This window comes from Oryctolagus cuniculus, chromosome 12, assembly GCF_964237555.1.
Source record: "Oryctolagus cuniculus chromosome 12, mOryCun1.1, whole genome shotgun sequence".
NCBI classification, from domain to species: Eukaryota; Metazoa; Chordata; class Mammalia; order Lagomorpha; family Leporidae; genus Oryctolagus; species Oryctolagus cuniculus.
In genome coordinates, this window is record NC_091443.1 from 108,998,266 (window position 1) to 109,012,650 (window position 14,385).

At 62.4% G+C, this 14,385-nt stretch overlaps 1 protein-coding gene across 3 annotated transcripts in view; it reads left to right on the forward strand.

Moving 5' to 3' along the window:
- The window catches only part of EDC3 (enhancer of mRNA decapping 3), a 128,324-nt gene that overhangs the window by 33,754 nt on the left and 80,185 nt on the right, over positions 1-14,385 (forward strand). The window lies entirely within an intron of this gene.

Below are 14,385 nucleotides of genomic sequence, written 5' to 3' on the forward strand. Positions count from 1 at the left end.
GTTCTCCCTGGTGGACCAGACTCATTGGCAAAGTCCCGAAGGACCAAAGGCACGAGGGGGCCATGGAGACTTTGGGGGCCCAGAGGAGGGAGAGGGAGCACCTATGATGCTGGGAGTTGGAGGCCACCGTGCCCCTGCCCCCCCCCCCCACCCTCGAGAGGAGTGGCAGGTTGGCCCTCTGACCCCTGGGAGGAGGCACCCAGAGATGGGTGCGGGGTGATGTTGAAAGAGTGTGGATTTGGGTTCAGCTCTCAGAGTTCAGCCTCCTGGGGCTGTGCGACCTTGGGCTAGTTACTTAAGGTCTCTGGGCCCAGTTTCCTCTTTTGTAAGATGAGGTGTGCACCTCCCTCCCGAGAGTAGAGGTGGTGCAGATTCAGCAAGATAAGAGCGGGTGGAGGGGCTGGCGGGGGTGGAGGGGCTGGCGCTGGCTTAGCTGCTTTCTCTCTCCTCTGAAGGCGAGATGGACCGATAACCGGGCTGGCGGATGGAGGGGGGGTGCCTCTGGGCCTGGGGGAGGCTGTCGCTCTGCAGAGGCTTCTGGAAGGAAGTGATTGACACGTCCCTCCCCCGGGGGCTGGGTCAGCTGGTGGAATGGGAAAGCAGCCCCTGGGGGGACGTGGGGAGTACGAATTCCCCGTCCAGTGTGGTCACCAGCCTGGGTGCCTTGGACCCCAAACACGCTTGACATTTCCACTGCGCTGGGGCCGGGGTTTGAACTTTGGAGCCAAACAAACCTGTGTTGGAATCCTGGCTCCACCTCTTCTCTGCAGAGTGAAATACATGTTGTAGCCTTCCTCACGCGCAGCCCCTAGGGGTACCGTCAGCAAAGTCTCCTCCGCCCCCCACCTGCCCCGTGCTGTGCTGTTTACAACAGCCCAGTCAGTGCCTCCCAGCCTCTCCCGGTCACTCACTCGGTGGACACTGCTCTGGGGATGCTGCGAGCAGGCAGGGTGGGCCACACCCCGGGAAGGGCCTGAGCTGAAGAGTGGGGGAGGTGGCTCTCGACACTGCTGTCCACACAGTGCCTCTCTGGCCTGGGAGGCTGCAGGTGCAGGGCTGGCCACTTGGGGCTGGAGCTGCCGGGAAGACAGGGCCAGGCTGGGGTGACACGCAACACCTCGTCCTAGGACAGTGTTGGAGACACCTGTGCAAGGTGGAGACGTCGGCCTGCCCAGGCTGGCCCACGTGTCCCCTGCGTGGTGGGGTGGGGGGCAGAGGGGAGCTGAGCGGCTGGAGCCTCCGCGGGGCGTGGGGCGTGGGCGGAGCTCTCCCGGCTTCCGGCTGCACTCAGGAGCCACAGCCCACGCAGAGCCGGGTTGGTGGCCAGAAGCCAGAGCACCGTGCAGCCAGGGTTCCCTCCCCTGCCTCCTCCCCTCCCCCGAGATGACAGTTTAGAGAAGCAGAGCGGGTGTGAAACTGCTCGACACTCGCATGGTCTGGGCAGTCCCCTGGGGCAGAAAACAGGAAGCCAAGATTAAAGGCAGATTTCCAGCAAAGTCCCCTCTGCTTCCTGCAGAGCAGGTGCTCAGCGGGCAGCCAGCTCCCCCTGCCCACACCTCTGGGCCCCGCCTCCTCGGCCTTGGCTTGGCCGGCACCGAGCCTCTGCCCAGGCTCTGGGGTCGCTGTGGAAGGAGCCGGCACTGGGACACCCAACCGTGGCACAGACAGGAAGCAGCGTCTGTGGGCCGGAGCAGACAGCGGGGGGGGGGGGGGGTCCCTGAGGCCAGGTGTGATCCTGCGCCCGCCCCAAGCTGTGGGGTGGAAGTGGTGGGGAAGGGGGCCCAGCGGGCGAAGCCACTGCCTGCACCGCGGGCATCCCACTGCGGGGCGCCCGGTCCAGTCCCTGCTGCTTTGCTGTGGGCCCTGCAGGCAGCCGGGGAGTGAACCAGAGGATGGAAGATCTCTCTCTCTCTGCCTTTCAAATAAATCAATAAATCTTTAAACACACACACACACGCACGCACACGCGCGCACACATCGGTATTCTTAAAAAAATAACTAAAGCGGCAGAAAGGCGACCTTCTCAACAGGCAGCAAGGAGCCCAGAACAGCCTGTGGACCGGGTCCCCAGGGAGGGGAGAGCAGCGGCCGCCCAGAGCCGGGGGCCACGTGCTGGCTGGCCAAACTGCTGTACCCACTGCCAGGGGCTCCCGTGACTTTCCCCTTCCTGACCCACCAGCGAGTGGGCTCTTGGGGTCGGTGCCAAGGCAGGCAGCACGCCTCCCAGGAGCCCTCCCCACTCCTCCCCCAGGCCTGGGCACCCAAGTCCCAAAGCTGTCTTTGGGGGGCAACGCACCTGTCTAAATGCAAGAGTGTTCCATTAAAAATAAAACATTTATTTATTTGAAAGGCAGAGTTACAGAGAGAGAGGGAGAGAGAGACAGAAGGAGAGGTCTTCCATCTGCTGGTTCTCTCCCCAGATGGCCACAATAGCCAGGGCTGGGCCAGGCCCAAGCCGGGAGCCAGGAGCTCCTTCCAGGTCTCCCATGTGGGTGCAGGGGCCCCATCGCTTGAGCCATCCTTTGCTGCTTTCCCAGGTGCGTTAGCAGGGAGCTGGATCAGAAGTGGAGCAGCTGGGACTCGAACCCGCACCCATACAGGATGCCTACGTTGCAGGTGTCACTCAGCCCTCCTCAGGCGGGGTGGGTCTGTCACGAGGATGACGCAGGCCCCTGGCTCTGGGGACAGGTCTTGCTTCGCCGTGGGCACAGCCTTTCCTCCTAGGCCTGCTGCTCCCGTGAGCTGCGGGAGACACTGGGGCTGGGGCTGGTGGGGGCTGCCGGCACCGCCGCCTGCTGTCACTCCTCGAGCACCCACAGTGTGCGGTGCGGTGCGCCCTTGCTGTCCCTGGATGGCTGTGGAGCCGGCACTGATGGCACGTGGTAGGCCAGAGCCTGCAGCGCTGGCACCAGGCACTTCCTAGGCAGGCAGTCTTGGCTTCCGGCACGGGGCTGGGGGGGACCTGGGACCTGGAGGACCCCGCCCCCTGCCATGGCACACGCCCCCTCCTCCTGGGTCCCTGTCTCCCCAGACAGTTCTGCCTGGGATGGGGCCAGGGCGGGGGATGCGGCACGGGTGCTCAGCCAGTTCCCAGGAGGGCCAGGCCGGGGCTGTGTGAGCGCCCAGCACAGAACCTGCAGGAGGTGCTGGTGAGGGGAGGAAGGCTCTGAGGCGGCCTACCTTTGATCGCAAGGCTGCAGGAGGGAGCGGGAGAGGTAGGGAGGCTGAGCAGTGTAGCAAAACCAACGAGACGCTTCCGCGTTCCTGAACGTGTGCAGAGGCTCGACTCAAACCCCATCCCAGCGGAGCCCAGGGCTCTGCTTACCGACGAACGAGCCGGCCAGCCTGGGGTGGGCGTCTGGCACAGCGGTTACGATGCCTGCCTCCCATATCCGGGTGCTTGGGTTCGAGTCCCAATTCTGCTTTCAGGTCCAGCTCCCTGCTGATGCAGACTCTGGGGGACAGCGGTGCTGGCCTGGGTAGCTGGGTCCCAGGCCCCCAGACTTTGGTTGGGCCCAGCCTGGGTTGTTGTAGGCATTTGGGGGCAGTAAACCAGAGGTGGGAGGATCTCTGTTGAGAAACAGTGTTTTTCTTATTATTACTTGTTGAATTCTGTGCTTGGTGGAGGGTGAAGCTTATGATTATAAAATAAACTGAAAGTATACCACTGGAAAAACTTGAGGGAGGAGGAGGAGGAGGAGGCGGGAGGGTGGGGTGGGAAGCATCTCTATGCTCCTAAATCTGTATCTATGAGATGGGGCTCCTGAGCCAGGCTGAAGCCAGGAGCCAGGAGCTTCCTCCAGGTCCCCCACATGGGTGCAGGGGCCCAAGCACCTGGGCCATCCCCCACTGCTTTCCCAGGCCACAGCAGAGAGCTGGATCGGAAGTGGAGCAGCCTGGACTCAAACCGGCTACACCATAACACCGGTCCCCTTAAATTTTTTAAAATTTTATTTAAAAGGCAGAGAGACAGGGAAAGAGAGCTCCAACTGGCCAGTTCACTCTGCAGATTCCTGCAGTAGTCGGGGCTGGGCCAGGCCAAAGCCAGGAGTCAGAAGGCCATCCTTGCACGTGTGTGTGGGTGGGGGGGGGTGGCAGGGACCCCAGTGCTTGAGCCGCCATCTGCTGCCTCCCGGGGTCTGTATTTGCATGAGGCTGGAGAAGTGGAAGAGGTGGGACTTAAGCCAGGCACCTCCCTTTCCCCTGCTCCACCCCGTGTGGGATGTGGCTTCCCCAGTAGCATCTTAACTGCTGTGCCACATGCCCAACTGTCTGCCTTTGAAATAGGTTAGTAAGTAAGTAACTAAGCCGCCACCCAACCCAGAAGCTGTGAGGTCTGGGCCCCTCCTCCTGCAGCCTCCCAGGGTCCCCTCTTCCCTGCGGCTCTGCCAGCTCACTGTGGACGCTGTGCCCTGGTCCCCAGCTCCAGCCCCGCTGCTGGTGGCCTGGTGGCCGCAGGAGCTTGCCCCAGGGCCTGGGCCTTTCGCAGGCAGCACCCGGCAGCTCAATGAACCCCTTTGTTTCAGACTCCGTAGCCTGTAGGGCTTGGGTTGAACCCGAGGAGGCCGGCTGAGGGTACCACTGAGCAGGGGCCCGGGGCAGCAAGGGGTGGGTTCTGAGCTGGGCGGCAGGGGGGAAGCAAACAGGACCGAGTAAGGGGTGGGCTGTGTGTGCAAGGCCCGGGGTCGGGGGGCAGAACCTGTCACCCCCACAGCTTCAGCAGCTGTGAATCGCAAATTACAAAGACCCCTCTCAGTCTGGGTGGAGAACTCACGGGCGGACCTCCAGGAAGCTGCCAGGACCCCTGCCCTCTGCTGTGCCCACCACGGCCCCTTCTGTGCCCGAGTCCTGGTCTGCAGCTTAAGTGTGGGCCCAGTGAATGGGCCCGTGAATTTTGGTTCTCCTTCTTCCTCTTCCTCCTTCTCCCCCTCCCCCCTCTCCCTCCCCCTCCCTCATCACCACCACCACCACCACCATCCTTCCCAGCGAAGTCCCCGTGTTTTCACAGCTGCTGGGGTGGGCTCCTGCCTTCACCCCTGCCCAGCCGTGAGACCAGAAGCCTAACTCACTGGCCTTCCTGAGCCTGGCTCCTCTTCTCTAGAGCGGGCATGAGGGGGGTGTTGGGCACAGCCTGGGCCGCCCGCACCCGCTCTCCGTGTGCCTGCACGCACACGCTGGGAGGCAGCGGGTGATGGCTCAGGGCCTTGGGCCCCTGCCGCCCACGTGAGGACCCGGATGGAGCTGCCAGGCAGGCCGCTCACCTCCCACTCCCGAAGCAGCCTTTGTGGCTGCCCTGGCTCTCGTCCCCTGTCCTCCGAGGGCTCAGCCGGCCTCACTGGCTTTGTCTGTGCCGAGCTGATGCATCGAGAGCCCTCATTCACCCGCTCCCTGACCTGCAGGGCAAGGCTCCTGATGCTGCTGCTCCCGGAGCAGCTGGGGCCGGGCAGGACTGCAGCGGCCCTGGTCCTCGCCGGCGTCCGGAGCTCAGAGGCTTCGGCAGCCCGACGCTGCCCCTCCGTGCCACTCAGAGCCCTGCCGCAGCCCCGGGGCCCCAGGCGCTGCTGCAGCCCCAGCTTCCTCCCTGGGGTGCGACTTCAGGGGTGCACAGCTGGGGCCTGGCTGCGGAGGGGACGGTGCGAAGAAGGAGCCAGGCTCGGCTTTTCACACCCAACCAAGAACTCCGCCAGCGAACGCGGGCATCGCCTGTGCCCTGTCCATCCTAACCTAATCCGGTCTCCAGGGGCACCCTCCTCACACAGGGGCCGCCTGCAGGGGTCCGGCCACCTCTCCCTGCAGCCAGGGCCGGCTCTGGTTGGACAGATGGGCCCCTTAGCCACCACACATTGGCCCCTGCAGCCTGGGGCCTTGAGCTCGTGGGAACTCAGCTGCTGCTGGTGCCGCCATGGCCAGCCCTCACCGCCGGCTGGCTCACTGTGGGGTCAGGCAGAAGGGGAGGGGGCAGCCTTGCCTGGAGCTGCAGGCTGGAGTCCCCAGGGCTCTCACTGTCACTGAGCGACTGGGGGGATGGGGTGGGGTTGGACGGAGCTGGGGGGCCTTCAGACCCACAAGGGCGGGGCCTTGGAGGGACTTTTCAGTGTTAACCAAGAGCCGAGGCCCGGCAGCCTCCCCCTCCTCCTGGGGGAAGCCCCTTCCCTAGGCCCTTCTGTGTGTTCCGGGGGCTCCTGGGAGCCACACAATTATTTTGTGCCAGCGTCAGCCCAGGTCAGTTTCTGTTCCTTGTGACTTAGAACCCGGCCTGGCGCCCCCAGCCTCCAGTGGCGGGTAGGAGGATGAGGCAGGGTCTTGCGTGGGAAGGGCCAGGTTCACGGCCTCGATTAGACAAAGGCCACTGTGTCCCCCGCACTGGGCGGGCCTGGCCTCCTGCCCTTTTTTTTTTTTTTTTTTTGAGATGAGGTGGCCTGGGCTGGTCTGAGGGGGAGCAGCGCCCCCTGGTGGCCAGAGTGCAGATCCGGGGGCAGCGGCAGGGGAAATACCTGGTTGTGGGGTGGCTCACGCTGGCCTGGCCTGCAGGCCCTGAGCTGTTTGGATTGTTAGGAGGCCCAGGCTCGGCCAGGGCCAGGGCCAGGGCCAGGGCTGACTGTTCCCTGCCGTCCAGACGGGCTGAGGCAGAGAAACCAGGGCAGCCGGAAGGGAAGGAGATACGGCAGCTTCCCGAGAGCACGGGCGAGCGGCCAGCTGCTGACCGCGCTGCAGGACCCAGCCCTTCCAGAAAGCGCGCCACGGGCCCCTGTCTGGCTTGGAACGGGACGGCCAGATCGGCACGTGGCTGCAGGACTGCCCAGGTCCCCTGCCTTGGGCCGCTTCCTGCTTCCAAGGCCGCCACCACGCTGGCCCCTGGGGCTGCTGCACTGGTCCTGAGTCACGAGGGCCACGCCTGGTGGCCCGCCCACCATGCCTGAGTCTTTGCTCCTCTGCTCCTCATCCCAGATCTAATCTGCAGGACAAGGGGGACCCTCAGAGGCGCAGCCCAAGCCCTGCAGGCTCCCTCTCTCCTGCCCCCTCCTGGGGTCCCCGGGTTTGCCTGGCAGCAAAGGGGGCTGTGAGCTGGGCCAGATGTTTGCCTCCAGCTAAGCCACCGGAGCTGCTGGTGAGGGGCAGGAGGGCCTGGGTGCACCCGTCCCGGGTTCCACATGGGAAGCAGGCTGGGGCCAGACAGCAGGCTCTTTGAGGGGGCAGCACGGGGCGCTGGTGCTAAGTTGGGGTGTCCAGTAGTTGGGGGGGCAGGCAATTCTGTAGCAGCTGCAAGAGCCACCACCAGCCAGCCTGGGGTCAGAGCCAGCTCTGCAAGTGACCAGAGGCGTCATCCTGGGCAGTGACCTCCATGTCTGCACCTCTGTCCCCTCCTGTCCCCCCCACCCCCGAGTGCTGTGCTGGCCCCGTGGGGGCAGAAGCCCAGGAGGGCCTGCCACAGAGCGGGTGTCAGGGCCCTCAGTAGATGCTGGCGTGGACTCGAGCGGGCAGGAGGGGAGGGGCAGGGTCATGGCTCCTTGTGAAACTGGCTGCTCCCATCTCCGTGCGCTGGGTGCTGGGTGCACCTGTTGCTAGGTAAGTGAGCAGCGAGAGTGCAGAGGTGAGGGCTGGGCCTGCACGTCAGTGTTCCCCAGCGTGCCCAGGCTCGGGGGCGGTGAGCTCTCTGTCCCTGGGAGCATAACAGGAGCTGAACTTTTTTTATAAAAAATTTAGATGTATTTTCATTTTACTTGAAAGGCAGAGAGACAAAGATCTTCCATCCACTTGTTTACTCCCCAGACGGCTGCAACAGCCAGGGCCGAGGGGGCCACGGGGGTCTCATGTGGCTTCTTAATTGTTGCACTAAACGCCCGCCCCCGGACGCCCTGGACAAGGACTTCCTGCTTGGGGTGAGTCTGTGGGGAGGCGGCCAAGCAGTGATGGGGAGCAGGTGAGGGGAACCCTTCTGGCCGCGCCTAGTGGCTTCTGCAGAATTGCTGCGTAGGAAGGAGCTGAGCCTTGCCTGCACACTGCATTTGCAAAACAGACTCGTTTTTCCTTAGGTTGTCTACTTATTTGGGGAGTGGAGGCATCCCCAGGACAGCGACTAGGGGAAGCGCGCATTACTGCAAGTGGCCACGAGGGGGCAGTCAAGACTGCGTTCTCACGGCTCCAACTCCGGGCTTGCAGTGTTGGGGGCAGGTCCTGGCCTTAGAATGGGGCACGGGGATAGGAAAGAGGCGGAGGGGGCTGGGCTGGGGAGGAAGGGCCGCTCCGCCCCACACCTCACAAGCTTGACTCCTAAAAGGAGGGCGGGCAAGGTGGGGAGCTTTCCTTTCAAGGTGGGGGGGGGGGGCGGGGGTCCGGTTCCTGGAACAGGTTGGCAGAGCTGGAAGACTTCCAGGTGTAGCTTTCTGGCTCATCCGGGAGATCATGAGAGTGTGGCTGCAGAGGAGGTCTGGGGCAGTGCTGACCCCAGTGAGAAGCACCGGTGGTGGCTGGGGACTGCTCTGAGCCGCGCTGTCACGCCCTGGCTGGCAGCATGATGGTGCTGGCTGTGCTGTGTCTTCCCAGAGGGCCGCTGGCTCACTGCCTTACCGGTGAGCCCTGGGGCTGGCTGAGGAGGGGTGCTGCCCCAGGCCCTCGCTGGGTGAGGAGTCGGGGTGGGGAGAGCCAGCCCCTTGTCAAACGTAACAGGTGCAGCCCTGAGATACAGGCAGAGAGGGCCAGGAACCCCTTGGCTCCACGCCGGGGATGCAGAGGCCAAGGGGGCTCAGCTGAGGGAGGCCAGCTGCCCCGGGGCCCTGCCTGCCCGAGAGCTTGCAGGTACACAAGACATACGCTCTCGCTCGCACACACTCGGGTTTGCACACTCACAAAGCTGCATTTGAAGGGAGGCACTGTGCAAGGGCTGGGGCAAAGGAGATGACTCAGCTGTGGGAGGCACAGGTGCACACAGCTTCCCCCCCCCCCCCCCAGCTCCTGGGATGGGTGGGGCGGGGCGGGGCGGGTGGGGAGGCCAACTCTTGCTCACCGCCTGCAGCAGGTCTCCGAGCCCACAGACGGAGCAGCTCCAAGTTCACGGGGCCGAAAGATGCGGGATGAGCTCCGGCTTTGCCTTCTCCCGGGGAAGCCTCTGGCCTCTCCTGTCTTAACAGAGGTTCCTGCCTCAGAGCCTGTGCCTGTCGGTCGCCCTGGATTCCACCTCCTCTGGGGGGCCTGCCCCGCCCCCTCCCCCACACACCCTGTCTCTGTCTGTGTCTTCCCGGCAGCTTGACGCCAGGCGTTAGTTTGGGAGCTGTTAGTGTCCCCCTCCCCTGGACTGTGGGCTTCTGAGAGCAGAGCAAAGCCCGCCGGCTCTCAGTGCCGCATCCCCCGGGCAGCTCCGCCCAGCGTCGTCAGAGACCTCGTGTGTATGGAGGAGGACGTCTGCACCCAGGCCGCAAAGCCCGGGAGTTCAAAAACGGTGACTTCCGGGGCGCAGTGGGTAGAGCTGCCGCCTGCAAGGCTGGCATCCCATCTGGGCACCAGTTCTAGTCCCGGCTGCTCCACTTCCGATCCAGCTCTCTGCTATGGCCTGGGAAAGCAGCAGGCGATGGCCCAAGTCCTTGGGCCCCTGCACCCGCGTGGAAGACCTGTTGGTGGTGTGAAGCAGTGCATGGGAGATCTCTCTCTCTGCCTCTCTTGCTATCTCTTCCTCTCCCTGTAACGGCCCTTCAGGTGATCTGTTTAGTCGTTTTTCCTATGGTCAGAATCAATGCCATTCAACGTGTTGGGTGAGAATGGAGAAACCAGGACTCAAGGCAGCTCTGGCACTGGATGCTGATGTCGCCAGCAGCAGCAGAGCCCACACTGCCACTACGCCTGCCCCTCTGTTTTTTTTTTTTAAAGATTTATTTACTTGAAAGTTGGGGTTACACAGAGAAGGAGAGGCAGAAAGAGAGAGAGGTCCTCCATCCACTGGTTCACTCCCCATTTGGCCACAATGGCCGGAGTTGCACCGATCTGAAGCCAGGAGCCAGGAGCTTCTTCCAGGTCTCCCACGTGGGTGCAGGGGCCCATGCTGGGGACCTGGATAAAACTCCTGGCTCCTGGCTTCAGCCTGGCCCAGCCCTGACCGTTATGGCCATGTGGGGAGTGAACCAGTGGATGGAAGATTCTCTTCTCTCTCTCTCTCTCTCTCTCTCTCTCTCTCTCCCTCCCTCCATGCCGTAACTCTTGCAAATAAATCTTTTAAAAAATTCACTTGTATTTCCCTCTTCTGTGAATGGTTCATGTTGTTTGCGCCTTTTTTATTCAGTTGATTTTTGTAGGGACTCTTTGCCCGTTGAGGACATTACCCGTTTATCTGTATCCGTCCAGGGCCCAGCTCAAGTCAGTGGAATCTGCAGGTGGCATATGGGGGTGGGGTGGGGTGGGGTTACTTAGCTGGGGGCAGGCAGGGAGCAGAGGGAGGAGGCCCAGGGCGGGAACTGGAGTCCCCATGGTCCCTTAGGGCCAAGGGCAGGTGGGCTTCCTGAGCCGGGGCGGGGGTGGGAGCTGACAGCGCACACCCTTGCCTACCCATGATTCTCTGGAAGGCAGGATGCGTTCACGTGGCGGGGGGGGGGGGAGGGCAGAATCCGGCTTCTGCATTACAGCTCTTGAGTCCGTGTCACACTCAAGGCTTTTCCCAGCCGTCGCTCCCGCAACTCCAGGTGCTTCCCGGGCCCCATGGTGTTGGTTTCCACGCTGAGGTCTTTGGTGTTGGGCGGCGGGGGTGGGGCTGTGGGCCCCAGAGAGCTCGTCCACCCACAAGTCTTTCCACCAGGAATCAGACATGTGTTTCAGTAACAATGGACACGGCTGAACAGGTGAGCTTTGGTCTTGCTGTCGCCCACCCCACAGCTGCGCCCCACCCTGAGGGCCCCTCTCAAAGCCCCTGCACCCTCCGGCCGTCCCCTTGGAGGCTGCAAGAGGAAGTAGCTCCAGGGGTCTCCCAGCAGGAGCACTGGCTGCGATGGGTACAGACGCACGTGCCCGGGGGAGCGTGGACCTGGGTGGTGAGGTGTCCCCTGTGCGTGAGTCCGCCAGGTGTGTACAGCCAGGTACGTGCGTGCTCTCACCTGGGCGTGTGTCTGCAGGTGTGCCGCCCCCTCCCTCCCGTGCCCTTGGGGTGGAGGCAGTCCACGATCAGCCTTCCTAGGGGTGGGGTTGGGGGCAGCTGGCAGGGTAGCCAGGCAGGTTTCTGCGCCTCCTTCTCCCTGGCCATGGTTACACCTGAGCTCAGGGAGGCCTGGACCTGGTGACGCCGTCTCTGTGGACAAGGGAGTAGAGATCGTGCACAGAGCTGCAGGGGGCTGTCGTGGGAGAATGAGGAGCAAAACGTAGACAGGTGGATGTCGGCGCCCAGCCCCACGGATGGCCCTGCTGTGTGCTGGAGCTTCCTCCGTGCACCCAAGCCAGGAAGCTTAAGGGACCAACCTGTCCAGTCCTTGCCACTCAACACATAGTCGACGGCTCCAAAGTTCTGGCCAGCCGCCCGCCAGCCGAGGGCGTGCTGGGCTCTGTGCTGGGCGTGGACCAAGCAGCTCCCAGCCCTGCCCCAGAGTCCCCCTAAGGTGACAGTAGAGGCACGGAACCCACCTAGAGCCCGGGAGACCCGGCGTGGCTGGGTGTGCGGGAGCAGGAGAGGGGGAGCGGGTTTGGTGCAGAGCTGAGTGGCGGTGGGGATCTGTGGGCGCGCTGGCTGCCCTGCGTGGATTTGAGCCCGGGCTGCGGGCGCCCGGCTGCCCCGAGCTACATCCTATCCACTCGTCTTTGCTGCTCAGCCCCTGGGCCCCCGGCTTCCTTCCCGTGGCCACTCACTCGGTGGTCAGCACCCATGGAGACTGCTGTGGGCTGGACCACACTCGGGGAGCTGGGGGCACCTGGCAGCTCCACAGATGGGGGTCAGGATGCCTGGATGGGGCGGCCCCTCCAGAAGACAGGCTCGGGGAGCCGGTGCAGGTGGCCGTGTCCTGGGCCTCCCTGGGGGCAGGCAGCAAGGGCGGGGGCCTGTCCCTATGGGAGGTGAGCTTCCTCCTGCAGCTCCTTCTCACGCAATGGGCCGGAAAGGGTTGGGGGCCCATTGTTCCCTGGCACGCCAGCACCCCCAGCCCTCCCCAGCTTCTGGGGGAGGGGGGAGCGGTGGAAGGAAGTGGGGCCTGGCAGGGCCCCAGGGAGAGGGCGCAGGCTCCCAGGAGTGCTGCCTCCCGCGTGGACGGCTGGTGCGCTCACAGCTGCACGTGCGCCACACGCACCAGCCTGGAGACCAGCATTCCTGGTGTGTGTGTGTGCGCGTGTGCATGTGCACGCACTGATGGGTACCTGGCACGTCATACAAGCTCACTAAGCCTCCTACCAGACTTGCAGGGTAGGATCATCCGCCCAACTGCTGGACGTAGAGAGATTATGTAACCAGCCCCTGCTTAGTGGTCTTGGACCTGGCTCTGGGATCTGCCGGTCCCCTCTCACTCCAGCACATCTGCTGGGGACTGGACTTGGCGGTCAGCACTGCCCAGCAGGGAGTGGGGCTGCCCAGGTGGAGGGTGGGCTGGCAAGCTGTCAGGTGTCACCGCGGTTCCCCCAGAGCACCGCTGGGCACGCAGAGCCGCAGACGGGGCCACAGGAGGCCTCCGGGGAGGCCGGGCTGCTGCCTCCCGAGAGTCCCGGCTGCTCCACTTCCAATCCAGCTCCCGGGTGATGAGGACGGCCCAAGTGCTTGGACCCTGCCACCCCCACACGGAGGACCCAGATGGAGTTCCTGGCTCCTGACTTCGGTGTAACCCCAGACCTGGCTAATGTGGCCATTTGGGGAGTGAACCAGAGATTGGAAGACATCTCTCTCCTTTTGTTCTCTCTCTCTCTGCCTTTCAGATAACTAAACAAATCTTTAAAAGAAAAGCCAGAAAAAGAAAAGGAGAGGGAAGCCAATAGTTTCCGTTACCTGCTCAGTTCCCCTCATATTTATAATCTTGCAAAAATAGCTCCACTTATTGTAACTGATGAGCCAACACTGATTTAAAATTTTTTATTAAGATATATTTATTTGAGAGGCAGAGTTACAAATAGAGAGGGAGGGACAGAGAAAAAGAGACATCTTCCATCCACTGTTCACTCCCCGGATAGCAGCAACCGCCAGAGTTTTACCTGCTATGCCACGGTGCTGGCCCGCCAAGAGTGATTTTTAAAATTTATTTTGGGGCCAGCACTGTGGTGCTGTGGTGCAGTGGCCTGGGAAAGCAGTGGAAGATGGCCCAAGTGCTTGGGCCTCTGCACCCACTGGGAGACCTGGGAGAAGCTCCTGGCTCCTGGCTTCGGATCAGCTCAGCTCCAGCCGTTGCAGCCAACTGGGAAGTGAACCAGCAGATGGAAGACCTCTCTCTCTCTCTGCCTCTGCCTTCCAAATAAATAAATAAATAAATCTTTAAAAATATGTTGTTTTATTTTTAAAAGATTTTTATTTGAAAGGTGGAATTACAGAGAGAGAGAGAGAGAGAGAGAGAGAGAGAGAGAGATCTTTCATCTACTGGTTCACTCCACAAATGGCCACATTGGCCAGGCTGAAGCCAGCATTAGGAGCCTCCTCCAGGTCTCCTGCGTGGGTGCAGAGGCCCAGACATTTGGGCATCTTCTGCCGCTTTTCACAGGCCACCATCAGGGAGCTGGATCGGAAGTGGAGCAGCCGGCTCCCAAACTGTTGCCCACATGGGATGCGGGCACTGCAGGTTGCACCCGCTGCGCCTCAGTCTGGCCACCCCACCCCCTATTTCTTTAAAGACAGTGTGCAGCTTCTCTGGTTGTGCAGTTGGTAGCGCGGGGTGCTTAGGAGGTACTGTTGCAGTTTTCTGATGAAAGCCTGCAGCAGATGCTGGGGGTCCTGCTGCCATCGGTCCTCTGTGTTGGAGGCCCACAGGACGCGGGCCCTCCGCTGCTCTTCATCCCCTTACCCTGGGCTCCTGACGCCCACTGGTGCTTCTGCTGTCTCCATTGCTTTGCCTTTTCCGGGGTGTCAAAGGCCAGGAATCTCACTGCCTCAGTGCCCCTCCCACTGGCTTTTTTCGTCAGCCTCACGACTTCTCATGGCTACAAGAGCTTTTTATCAGCCCCCCACACCCAGCCCCCCCACTCAGCCCCCCCCACCCAGCCCACACACATACACACACACACTCAGCCCACACACACACACACCCAGCCCCCCTCACACCCAGCCCCCACACACATACACACACACACTAAGCCCACACACACACACTCAGCCCCCCCCCCCCACACACCCAGCCTTGCCTGGCTTCCAAAAGCTTTTGCATCAAAACAAACTTCTCTTTTTAATTCCATCTCCCACACGCTTTCTGAGGTCCCGTCACACAGGTGGGATGTGTAGACCCCGTTTTG